The sequence below is a fragment of the Rhinichthys klamathensis genome, unplaced genomic scaffold (assembly GCF_029890125.1).
Source record: "Rhinichthys klamathensis goyatoka isolate OS25496 unplaced genomic scaffold, OSU_Roscu_1.1 h1tg000271l_1, whole genome shotgun sequence".
NCBI classification, from domain to species: domain Eukaryota; kingdom Metazoa; phylum Chordata; class Actinopteri; order Cypriniformes; family Leuciscidae; genus Rhinichthys; species Rhinichthys klamathensis.
The window spans coordinates 476,478-489,112 of NW_026606791.1; the positions used below are offsets into that span (position 1 = coordinate 476,478).

At 37.5% G+C, this 12,635-nt stretch overlaps 1 protein-coding gene across 1 annotated transcript in view; it reads right to left on the reverse strand.

The window, feature by feature from the left end:
• The window catches only part of efna1a (ephrin-A1a), a 305,299-nt gene that overhangs the window by 199,819 nt on the left and 92,845 nt on the right, over positions 1-12,635 (reverse strand). The window lies entirely within an intron of this gene.

The following is a 12,635-nucleotide window of genomic DNA, read 5'->3' on the forward strand; positions in this document are numbered from 1 at the left end:
TGTCAGAAGTTTTAAGGCACAGTCTCTCCTGACAACCGTCAAATCAAACACCAATAGCACAGACTCTGATGGCACAATTAGTGAGAACAACAAACCACCACTTGTTCATCGCACATCAAGATTAGTAGCCAGTAGCCATGATCAAATTTAACTCTAGAGATTGTTTTTGTTTGCTAGCCACCGTTTTATATCTCGCATGTAAATGCAGCTCACCGTCAACCAAACGTGTCACGGGTTGATGATGTAAAACTCTGGATGACTCTTCTCGTGTGTGTCCATTTTTGACGAATCTTGACTGTCGCACAGTCTGACATTAAAGGGAACTGAGATCCCACAGTGTGACATGGCTAACAGCGGGGATCGTGTTCGTACAGTCTGACAAGCAAAAACTGTAAAGGATTATTATAAATTGATATTTAGTTGATGGTTAGAAGAATAAAACTGTTCTGTTAGGAACATACAATAAGAAAATTGTCTCATTTAATGTTTTAACTTTTAATTCAGTTCCCACTGAGAAATAGTATTGTACTCATTAAATATGTGCTTAGTTCTTATTAAATCTCATTTGAATTTGCTGTTGGATCATTAGACATGATGTTACAGTGTAATGCCTTGGAAGTCTGTCTGCTGTTCACGCTGCATGGGTTATCATAAACGCTGTTCTGTTGGCATGAAATGGATCTATCTTTTAAACGCATTTTATGGTCCTTGTGAATGATTCATCCAGTTATGTGTTTCCTTAAGTTTTTTTACTTTCTGCTCTCTGGTGACACATGCATTTCATCTGCATAAACTCCACCCTTTCTTACAAATGACTGCAAGCTATGTACAGTATGCCACCCACATTTAAACTGCTTATGCCTCATATCAAATGCTTTGTACTTTGTACACACAGCCCCTCCACACCTTCGCCACGTAATTAGAGTTGCGACCAGGGGTGTAGTACCAAATTTTGGGCCCTGGGTACAAACCATCTTGCTGGGCCCCCCGCGACGGACTTTTGACTTGAGCTTGGCGACTTCTCCAACGGGGGTGGGGGGGATAGACGGACTTTTTGACTTGAGCGCGGCGACTTCTAAGGCTTCTATTCGTTTTTTTAGTTAAAGGGATACTCCACCCAAAAATGAAAATTCTGTCATCATTTACTCACCCTCAAGTTGTTGCAAACCTGTATGAGTTTATTTCTTCCGCTGAACACAAAGGAAGATATTTTGAAGAACGATTGGAACTTTGGCACCATTGACTTCCATAGTATTTTTTTTTTCTACTATGGAAGTCAATGGTGCCAAACAACTGTTTGGTTCCAATCGTTCTTCAAAATATCTTCCTTTGTGTTCAGCAGAAGAAAGAAACTCATACAGGTTTGCAACAACTTGAGGGTGAGTAAATGATGACAGAATTTTCATTTTTGGGTGGAGTATCCCTTTAAATAACTACATCATCTGGGTATTTGAAGTGCACATCTTATTGTTGGAATTTTCAGTGTGTACTCAAACTATTTATACTACACAATGACATAGAATAGTGCATAAGTATGCAAATTGCGACGCAGCTACTGCCTAAGACTTTCGCTGCGTCCGAAATCGAATACTTCCCAACTACATTGCATGTGAAAAGCAATACGCCACAGAGTATGTCCGAATACATAGGTTGTACCTACTCAGACAGTACGAGATTTCGGATGCACCATTTGACTGACTTAAAAGCATAGGCCTACCACACATTTAGAATGAAATGTTATCCATCATATGTAAATTAAATTTCCATGCACTTCATGTGGTGTCTTTACACCAGGTTTATACATTTGAAAATGGACCAATGAGATGTGACTAATTGGTCTCTCCTCTTTCCCTCATCTTGTATGATGGCCTATTGTCATTCCCAGCATCACTCTTTCCCTCTCTGCCTTTCTTTCTTTCATGTGTTCTCCCTCTTTCAATCCCTGCTCCCCTTCTCTGTTGTTTTTGTCAGGGATGTTGCCTCTCTCGTGTCCCCTCCAGGCATGTTGCTGTGGTGACGGCAGTAAAGGGGATGAGAGAGAAGGAGAACTATCACTTCTTTAACTCGCTGCATCTACCGTCCTTGCACTTGTCTGTGCATAGTATGCCATGTCAATTGCTTCTATTGTCAATCACATTCTTTTTTTCTCCCTCCAGAGTCCATTTCTCATCCAGTATTAAACTGTTTCACTTGCCGTAGCCCATCTATTTGTATCTCATGACGCTCACATTATCTTCTTGTCCCAAAATCAAAGTTTCTCCGAAACTCCGTCAAAGACACGTGTGTTTGAGGAACATCTGCTCTGACCCTTCAAACGGTTTTGCATCTGTTGATAATAAGTACGCTGTCCTTTATTTATAAAGCATTATGTTTGCATTGTGCATGTTCACATGTCTTTTATGCATCTTCTATATTCAGATACGTTTGGCTCGGGTTTTGAGTGATGGCGATGTGCTGATGTGCACATTGTGGCTCAGGCGTTGCTAGGCAGCGGGAGACATTAGTAAAACTAGGCTGTTTCTGTTTGCTTTCGCGTGTTGGTTGTGATTAATTCATGAGTAGCCCTGCTATGGGCACATTGATTATCCAGATAATCCATTATCATCAATGTGACTTGCTGCAGTCATGTATCCTTGTTTAGTGTTTAATTGCTTTTCCCAAGGTTTTTATTCACGGGGCATGCGAGATCACACGGAGATGGGTGCGTTCTGTTCTCTGTTCTCCTCCCCCTCCGTTACCCGTCCCTCATCCATCTCGTTTTCCACGTCAACTAATTCATTCATCCTTTCGCATTCTCTCCGTCTGCTGTCACACCATTTATCTGAATGTTTCAATCTCAGTCACATATTTTATTTGCGTCTTCTTATTATTGCAGTGATTTATTTATCGTTACAATCTCAAGTTTGCATATGCAACAGACAAAAAAGCAATATTACTTTCAGTCAGTGCAAGAGATATTGCCTAAAATAGCACTTTATTATTCTTTGTTTGCTATGAAGAGCTTATTTTCTTGTTAAACTTTGACAGTATTAAATATGAAAATCACTTTTCTTTGAACTTGTTGTGTTGATGTTTCATTAGATGATAATGATGTTTTTTAACACATTTTTAAAAAGAAAATTCCAAATGTGCAATATTAATTTCTCATTATGGCACATACCGAAAGTTTGGAAACACTATAGGCAAATTTGGGTTTTAGGCTGTATCTGAGCACAAAAAAACCTATGCTTTTTTTAATTGTATTTTTTTTACTGTATTATTTATTTATTTTTTATTATACAGCACTTTGGTAGGCTACAACATTTGTTGTTTTTTAATGTGCTTTTAATGAACTTGAACTTGAACCTGATATAATGACATATCCTAATGTTATGATGCCATGGCACTGGCATGATAAGGGACAACACAAACTATGAAAACATATTTTATAAAAAAAAAAAAAGATTATTAAAAAAAGAATTATATCAGCACATAGAAAAATCTTGGAGCTATTTATAATCTGTGTTCTTAATGGTCTTTTGTTCTGTCAATCTATCAGTAAAACTATAAAAGTGTGCTGACCCAATGATCTTGAACATTTTTAATCCAGTAATCAGTCTGACCGTGATGTGTATACATTGCCATTAAGGTGTAATCAAAAATAAATCATTATTGCTGGTCTTCAATATTAGTTACTTCAATGCATTAATGCCAAATGATTAAGACGGATTTATGTTAATATTGTCCAAAACCCTAGAGCCTTTCCAAATTTTCAGAGGGCACTGTATGTCTAGATTGCTTTCAGTTTGTGAATTTTGCAGCCGTAACGTAGCAAAAGTATGCCATAATTACAGGATTCATTCTGTTAGTCTTCTCTGAGCTGGGTTAGAGAGCTGTCCATGGTCCTGAAGTTTCCTTTATGTTTCCATGGTGCTAAACTTTGCGTTGGCCTTTGAAAGATGCTTTTTAGTTTGCAGAAATAGTAAGATAGCTATTCAATACAGCTAAAATGCTATAGACAAAAAGGCTGTTTTCTCTCCTTCTCTCGCTCATGTTTAGGGTTACATAAGTATATTAAACTGAACTGACAGTGCTACTTCACTTTCTCTCTCTTTCTACTGTGGCCATTTTTTAACCACTTTCTCACCCAACCCGGTCTGATATGAATTAGCAAATGTCTGCTAATGACTGTGCATATCTAAGAGTGTAAATTCACACATTAAGTACAAGTGTGTGTGTAATGTATATGTGTACTTTTGAGTAAGTAAGGCAGGCCTGAACTCCAGGTGGGCCTCTACTGTTTGTACCCTTGAGCAGCTACTTAACCTGATTCGCTCCAGTGCTTTCCCAGCTGTACTAATGGCTAATGTGATTGTAGAAATGGAGGCCTTGGATAAAGGCATCTGCCAGACAAATCGCTGGCAATATTGTGCAGTGTCACGACTTAAAGGCTGATTTAGAGCGTAGAACGAAGGATGAAGAAAGGAGACAGAGAAAAAGCAAGATGTAGCGAGACATTAAAAATTGAATTACAAAGATGGATGACAAAGGAGAGTGAAAGGAGAGGTGAAGGAATAGACATCTGTAAAAGCAAATAAGATAAAGAAGAATAAGAAAAGCAACCGAAATGAAAGTCAGTCTTTGGCAGGCTGCTAAGATTATTCAGATGACTGAGGCAGGTTTGCAAAAAGCTCACTCAAAGTGGATGATGATGCAGTGCAATGGGATATAATTATTCAACGGTCAGAAGGTTCCAGTGCATAAGATGACAAGGCCAAGAATAAATGCACTTTCAAAGACTTGATATTGAAGATTGCGGTGAGAGCAAAGAGACATAAAAGCATGGCCAGTGTAGCTAAGGCTGTGAAGAGGTGTGGAGTGTTTTTATAGCTTTCCAGAGAGACTGAAGGACACATGAATACAGCCTCATTAATTTAAGGGTTCTTAAATACTTTTAAAGAGCATGTATGGAGGCTGTATTATATTGCTTACTCTACTAATTTGCATATTTTCAAAAAAAAAATTTGCATCTGTTGAAATTGTAATTCTTTCTAATTTTGATTGACTGTAATTCAGTTGAGTATGCTCATGAGTAGGCTATGATATCAAAACTGTCTAGAAAGCAATGTTAGAAATTTGTTTGTGCGTTTTGGAATCGATCAACATTTAAGTCATCTTTTTTTATTGAATATTACAGTGTTTATTAGAAATGTCATTATATTTTTTTTATGTGTCATCATAATCTTTACTCAAAAACATTGACTTCCTCCCCACAATAAGCCCTCCCCTCCCCGCAACCTGTCACTCACATGATATCACAGCAATGATCAAATGACAAAGATCTAGTAAATTCTTAATGGATAAAATAAAGTCCAACCCTACATATTTTTCCGTTTGAGAAGCTGTTTCACTCTGATATACACTGGCCACTTTATTAGGTACACCTGTTCAACTGCTTGTTAATGCAAATATCTAATCAGCCAATCACATGGCAGCAACTCAATGCATTTAGGCATGTAGAGATTGTCAAGACGATCTGCTGAAGTTTAACAGCATCAGAATGGGGAAGAAAGGTTAGTTAAGTGACTTTGAATGTGACAGACGGGCTGGTTTGAGTATTTCAGAATCTGCTGATCTACTGGGATTTTTACGCACAACCATCTCTAGGGTTTACTGAGAATGGTCGGAAAAAGAGAAAATATCCAGTGTGTTACGGACTGCTCTGAGACAAGAAGGTTGAGATCCAAATGCAGCTTTTAATAATGGGGCAATCCAGACACGTAATCCAATGTACAGGCAACAGGTCAAAACACAGTTAGGGAGTCCAAACAAACAAAACACACAAGGTTGGGAACAAGGCAAACGGGTAATCCAGAGGCAGGGAGAGAGTCCAAAAACCGAAATACATGGAACCAGAGAAATGCTCAGAAATGCAGCACAACAACATACAAAACTTTGCAGTGAGTGATAGGGTGAACCAGGCTTTTATAGGCAGAGTTAATGAGGCTAATGATTAACAGCTGTATGTAATCATGGCTGATAAGTCCGGGCAAAGGATTATGGGGAATGGAGGCTGTGAAGGTGTGGTAATAGTCCGTGGTGGAGTGTTCTCTGATGGTAATCCCGGGCACTCTCATTGGTGATTGTTACACAGTGAGTGGCAGTTCTCTGGGCGAAATTGCCTTGTTGGTGCCAGAGGTCAGAGGAGAATGGCCAGACTGGTTCGAGCTGATAGAAAGGCAACAGTAACTCAATAACCGTCGTTACAACCGAGGTCTGTAGAAAAGCTGAACGCACAACACGCCAAACCTTGAAACAGACGGGTTAAAACAGTACTAAAACACCGTTGCCTCTCCTATCAGCTAAGAACAGGAAACTCAGGCTACAATTCACACGGGCTCACCAAAATTGGACAATAGAAGACTGGAAAACCGTTGCCTGGTCTGATGAGTATTGATTTCTGCTGCAACATTCAGTAGGGTCAGAATTTGACGTAAACAACATGAAAGCATGGATTTACCCTGCCTTGTATCAATATTTCAGGCTGCTGGTGGTGTAATAACATGGGGGATCGTTTCTTGGCACACTTTGTACCAATTGAGGATCATTTAAGTATTGTTAAATATTGTTTAACTATTGTTGAGTACTTTTACTGACCACGTCCATCCCTTTATGATCACAGTGTACCCATCTTCTGATGGCTACATCCAGCAGGATAACACATGATATCACAAAGCTCAAATCATCTCAAACTGGTTTCTTGAACATGACAATAAGTTTTTTGTGATGCATTTTACATTGTTGTTGCAAAGTCTGTTGATTTATTTTTGTACATTTTGTAGAAATGACTAGTGGCCATGAAAGCATCAGTAATATTGTAAGAATGTTGCAGCAAATTCGTTATCCTATATATATATATATATATATATATATATATATATATATATATATATATATATATATATATATATATATATATATATATATATATATATATACATATATATGTTTCATATTTCTTTAAAATAGTTTGTTTATTTGTGTCTTATTGATCCTTTTTCCTTCTCTCCACTGGTAGTTGCCACATGTTGCTTATTTAGCCAATTAGTGCATATATTACTAGTGTTTGCCCTAGTATTTTGACAGGTCTTGAAAGTGTCACCAATAGAGTCAGGTGTTAGACACTGGGTAACATTTAGTTGGCAGGTATTAACAATGACCAATCTGGAAATAATTGGTGGTATATATTTTGTAACACTTTTGCTGTATTTCATTGAATTTCTAAGACTGTTGTTACAGGCCCCAAGTAAGAAACACTTTAAATCTGCTTTTTATGTAGTTCACATGGGGCCGTATCTTCTCCCCAGCTTCTCTCTTAAGCCAGAATATTTCATTGTGTACAGCAATGCACAATCAACATACGGGTCAATAAATGGCCACGTACCAGCCGTCTCTACTGACCAAGCAGCAACGGCCCGATCGATTAAGGAAGTAATTAAGTAAGACTCCCAATGAATCCATGGGTGGTCATCCCTTGTTTTGTTGTTCCTGGTATGTCTTTGTCTTTCTCCTCACTTCTTTCATTATCACTTACACCGAGTTTGCTCCTTTTGCCTGCTCTGATAAGATAAGCAGAGTAGTCCTGAAGGATTTAGGCGTTTGAGTCTGGCCTCATCTCAGACACCAGCCTGGCATGACTTTGCTGAGCTTGGTTCTGAGTTTGAGGGTGATTGATGACTTGCTCTGATTGATAAGGTCGTGCTAATGTACTACATTGCACTAACGTTGATTTGTCTGCTCAGGAAGAAGTGATAACTCCAAGGTAAATGTCCTCAGCTGATGTTGGACCACAAATTGTTCTGCCAACTTGACAGAATCTCTTAGGGTACATTTTCAAGACAATGATGTACTAAACACGGAAACGGTTTTCCTTTACATTTTTCTTTACTGAACACGTAATACACATGTGCATGACGTCTCCGTTTTCACAAATTCGTGTTTTTGTGGTTTACACAGAGATTAACGGTATCATATTCAAAAACATGCACTTTGAAACCTGTTTTTAAATGTTTGTGTTTTCAAGCCCCCAAAATGCCATTGTCGGTGTAAATGCGGTGTAAATGCCCCTTAATTTCAAGTGATCTTCTCCGATTTTTAAATAAAAATTTGTAGTTTAAGCATTTATTTATAGCAGCACAATAACTAAAGTTGCCACTAAACTGCTCTCTGTATGTCTTCTGTATATGTCCTGGCTTGGGCCCTCAAAAGTATTTCTGTAGTTGACTGTAATTTATTTCTCTACACTTTAAAAAATACTTTTAGTACATATGTGATTTTATTTGGGTGAACCATTTTTAATGAACCTCTAAAATCTTAACCAATCTTTGAACACATTATATATCTGTCATAATAAAATTATTATTAATTATAGATCAAATAATAATACAATATATATAAGTTCAATGAGGTTCAATATGATATATAATGGGAACAAAACACTAGTATGGCAAGGCAAGTTTTTTTTTTTCTCAGTTGTGTTTTTATTTTATTTGCCCTTCCGATTTAACTGGCCACATCATGATTTATTTGTATTTGTATTGATTTTTATTGATGATTTTTTTTTGTATTATGAATTAATGTATTATTATTTATTGTTTGCTAGATGTATTTATATTTTTATATACGATTGTAAGTTTTCTTTATGTTTATCGTTTTTCTTTACAAAAAGAAAATTTAGAACAAATTATATAGCTATAATGTCACTCCATAAATTCATAAACATACTTACTCATAAACACTGCTGAAAACCAAACAAGGGATAAAATGGATGTGCAAGATCAATGAATGTAACATTTTCTGTGACAGCTCTCTCACACTGGACCCAGGCCAGCGGACCATCCTTAATGAACTCTGAATATATGTTATACTGACAACATCTAACCTTATAAACATATTTTTGTATTTCATTTTCAATGAAACAGACTAAAGTCTTTAAAAACTTTTAAACCTTGTTTTCATATTCAGTGTTTCTAAGAAATTGCCAGACAGCACAGTGGGCTTTTGAACTCTTTAGCTTCAGCTTCAAAGCTTCAGTTGACCTTAACCAATAGTGCTCTCCTATTGTTTGCCCCTCCTTCATATTTCACTTTAGTGGATATTTTTTGCCTTCAGAATAAATGTTATGCCAAAGGTTCAGGATAAAATAATGGTGCGGTTGACCTTTTTTCCCCTGGTTTGGATGGATGGAGGGAGTTAAAGACTCCAGCGTAAGAGGCAGAGGTAACACAACGGATCAACAGAACCCTGAGGGAGAATATAGATGAAATGTCACATGGGCTATCAGAGAGAGGGCCCACTTTATGTGTAAGATGTGTTCCCTTAGACACAATACTTATTTTTCTTTCTTTTCATAAGTCTGGGCGATGATATTAGTGTCTGTGTTTGGGTGAACTAGAAACCTCATTTATTCGGTTTGGTGCGTGTGGTCATCTGGGTGTGTTTTCAAGAATGACATTGTTACACCAACACATTGTGCGGAGGGCAACTCGTCCGCCCTTACTGAAAGGAGAAGGAGAATTCAATAGGTGCTGATTGAGGTGGGCATAGCAGGTTGCCCCCTACTGACTCAATCAGTGTGGGTGTATGTGCGTGTGCTTGTGCTGCATACTGCAGGGTCACCAGCCTGTATATTTGTGTAACACCTCATTATCGACAAGCTACGACAGCTTTTTGGGCCTATTGTGGTTTAAAGCCAATATGATATGACATTCACAACCTGTTTTGCTTCTGTCAGTCCGCAAATAAGTATTACTTTATATTTATAGTGAGTTCTCAAATATTGATTCCAAAGATGCACAGATTTGAGTACATCAAGTGTATAAATGAAGTAAAATCTACTTAACTTTCTACTTAATGCAGTTGCTCCCAGCCTGTATCTGGGCATGAATAATTTATAAGGTTGCGCATTTTCACTGTTTGCCGGTTATATTTGCACTGTTGCTATTGTTAATGTTGCTGTCAAGTTTGGTAACTTGTTTTGTGATGCATGAATTGATTTTTTTAGTGAAATTATCCAGTGACTGTTACTGTTATTTTGTTTTGTGCACAAAGTATAGGTTTTACCGAACTTAGCCTATATTACAAGGTCATGTTGTTTCACAGATGAAACAACATGCATTCAACTCGCCACATAATTGGGGTGTATAAAATGTGTCTTTATGAAAATACAGCCCTGGTATGTTAATATGAAAGAATTTTCTGTATTGGTTTTTCTCAGGTGTTTTTATGGGGATGTGCATTGCATTGTGTTTACGGGTTGAAGGTTATGTCCTTAAATATAAAAGGTAATGGTAATTTTCTGCATTAGAAGAGATTTTTGTGTGTGTGTTTTTTTACAAGTTTTTTCTCTTACCAAATTTCGGCATCTGTGTACTGGTATATTAACGTTTCTAGGTTATTTTAAATGCCATGGCATCGGATTTGCAGTAAACCTTAGAACTTTAAAGTTTTAAGTTACATTTAATCACCCACTTTGTTGAATAGTATGTTGCAAATTTAAGCATATTTTACTCAATTTTATACCAAAAGAATTAGCAAAAGGAAATTTTAAAATATCTTCATAAAGACAAGGACCAGGAATTAAGGTCAGTTTTGATTGTTATGTTGACTTTAAGAAGCTCCCCAAGCAGAATTATTGTTTGATTTATCTAGCACACAAATGTTTAACTGCACTTTAAGAGAATTGGATCTCACTCCGTTCCAGAAGGTTCCTTAAGCTTCCTGGTATTTTTAGCAAACTCTAGAGACTGGAGACCACCTCAGGAGTTTTCTGTGGCTGGCACATCCACCGGTGAGGTAAGTAGTGGACCAATCATGGATTCTGTTGTTGAGCTTTGGGGCAGGAGGGTCAGTGGGTCAGTCTGTTGCGTCTCATACCTCTGCACTGTCGGGGCCTAAAGGAGGAAAATGACCTAATTAGCTGTCTGAATAATTGCCTGAAAGTCTGCATGAGGTCTAGCTGGGTCAGTTGTGTGTGTGGCTAGTTAAAAGTCTAAAAGAACTTAATCTCTTATCATCATACAAACCTTATATAATCACCATTACTTAGATATACTGTAGGTTTGTGATTCTGTTTTTGTGAGTCTTGCTTTGGAGTTCAGTAAAGTTCAAGTAAGCACACAAATATTGGGTAAAATAGTCAATTTGTAATAGATTAAACTAGTTTTATATTAAAATGTTTTGGTAATTGAATTATATTCATAATCAACCATCATCTTGAATGGATTTCTTTATTTTTTTTCCATGGAGGATACTGTGTGCATGTGATGCAGCCTTAGAATTTGACCAAGAGTGCAATTCCCTTAAAAACGATATAGGCAGCTCACTGGGTTTTGGAGCAGAGCCATGATGTACACCTCCATTTATATCTGTTTTTCAGCCTGGTAGACAGCTGTGTTTGAGAAAGCAGCAGGAGCTATCATCGGTCCAGGCCTAAGGAAGCATGTCAGGGAAGTGAGATGCTAAGCATAAGCCAAAGTCACATTTTTTTAACCCGATTCCAGTGCAAAAACAAACATCAGCTTCAGGCTGTGTGGCTGATCCAATTCTGCCACTGTGGAACAGCATAGATTTGATGGTGTATTATCCCATAGCTTCATTCTTAAAACTGCTCAGCTATTGCATCAGAAAAGATGGTCTGCAGTCCACCTGTTGAGATTGTCCAGCTTCCTGAGCCGTGCCTCTCAAGGGAGTTTTGTTGAAATTTTAGAATAGGATTGTGACTTCAGGCTGGGTTGTGTACTGCTTACCTAAACACAATTTTAGAGCATTAAGCATGCTTTTGAGAGACGGACTGCATGTATATTTTGTTTGTGGGGGAAAAATGGCAGTTTTTAAATGTGTAGGTTGCTATTTTTCATAACAAATGCTATAGATTGCATTTATGAAAAAATAAACAATTTAAATATAAGAAAATGTTAAGTAAAGTTAGGTTGAAGTAGAAAACTCTGTCAAACTGATAAGGTTCCAGGTGCTTCAGTATAAAATACATCATATCCTATGTAAACAAGTCATTTTTAACTAGTCTATTTTTTGCAGGTATGTTATCAACCAACTTTGCAAACCAAAACTACGCCCTTGTGAGAAATCAAATTTGCCTTGATCTTTCGACGTATAAGAGGTCCTTAAAACGCTGTCTACACTGGATACAGTAAACACAGATGCACGTTAAGTTTCTGACATGCTCCACGCACTTGAGTCTGTCGACAACAGGGAAGTTTGCAAAGAAACTTTTGTTGAAAGTTGATGAAGCATCCAACTACAATGGATCTGACAGCAGCTGAATCACAAATCGTAAGTAAATGATTTCATCTGTAAATTAGGGTTTTACATGGATAATGTTTTCAAAGCACTTACTCACATGCAATAGTGAGTGGGCGTTGATACTGTTTCCTATGCAATGACGTAACCAATCATAACAGTGCCCTTTTACTGACAAGCCTTAAAGGGATAGTTCACCCAAAAATGGAAATTCTGTCATCATTTACTCACCCGTGTGTTATTCCAAACTGGCATGAGTTTCTTTCTTCTGTTGAACACAAAAGAAGATATTTTGAAGAACGTTTGAAACAGTTGACGGTATAGCCATTGACTATGGA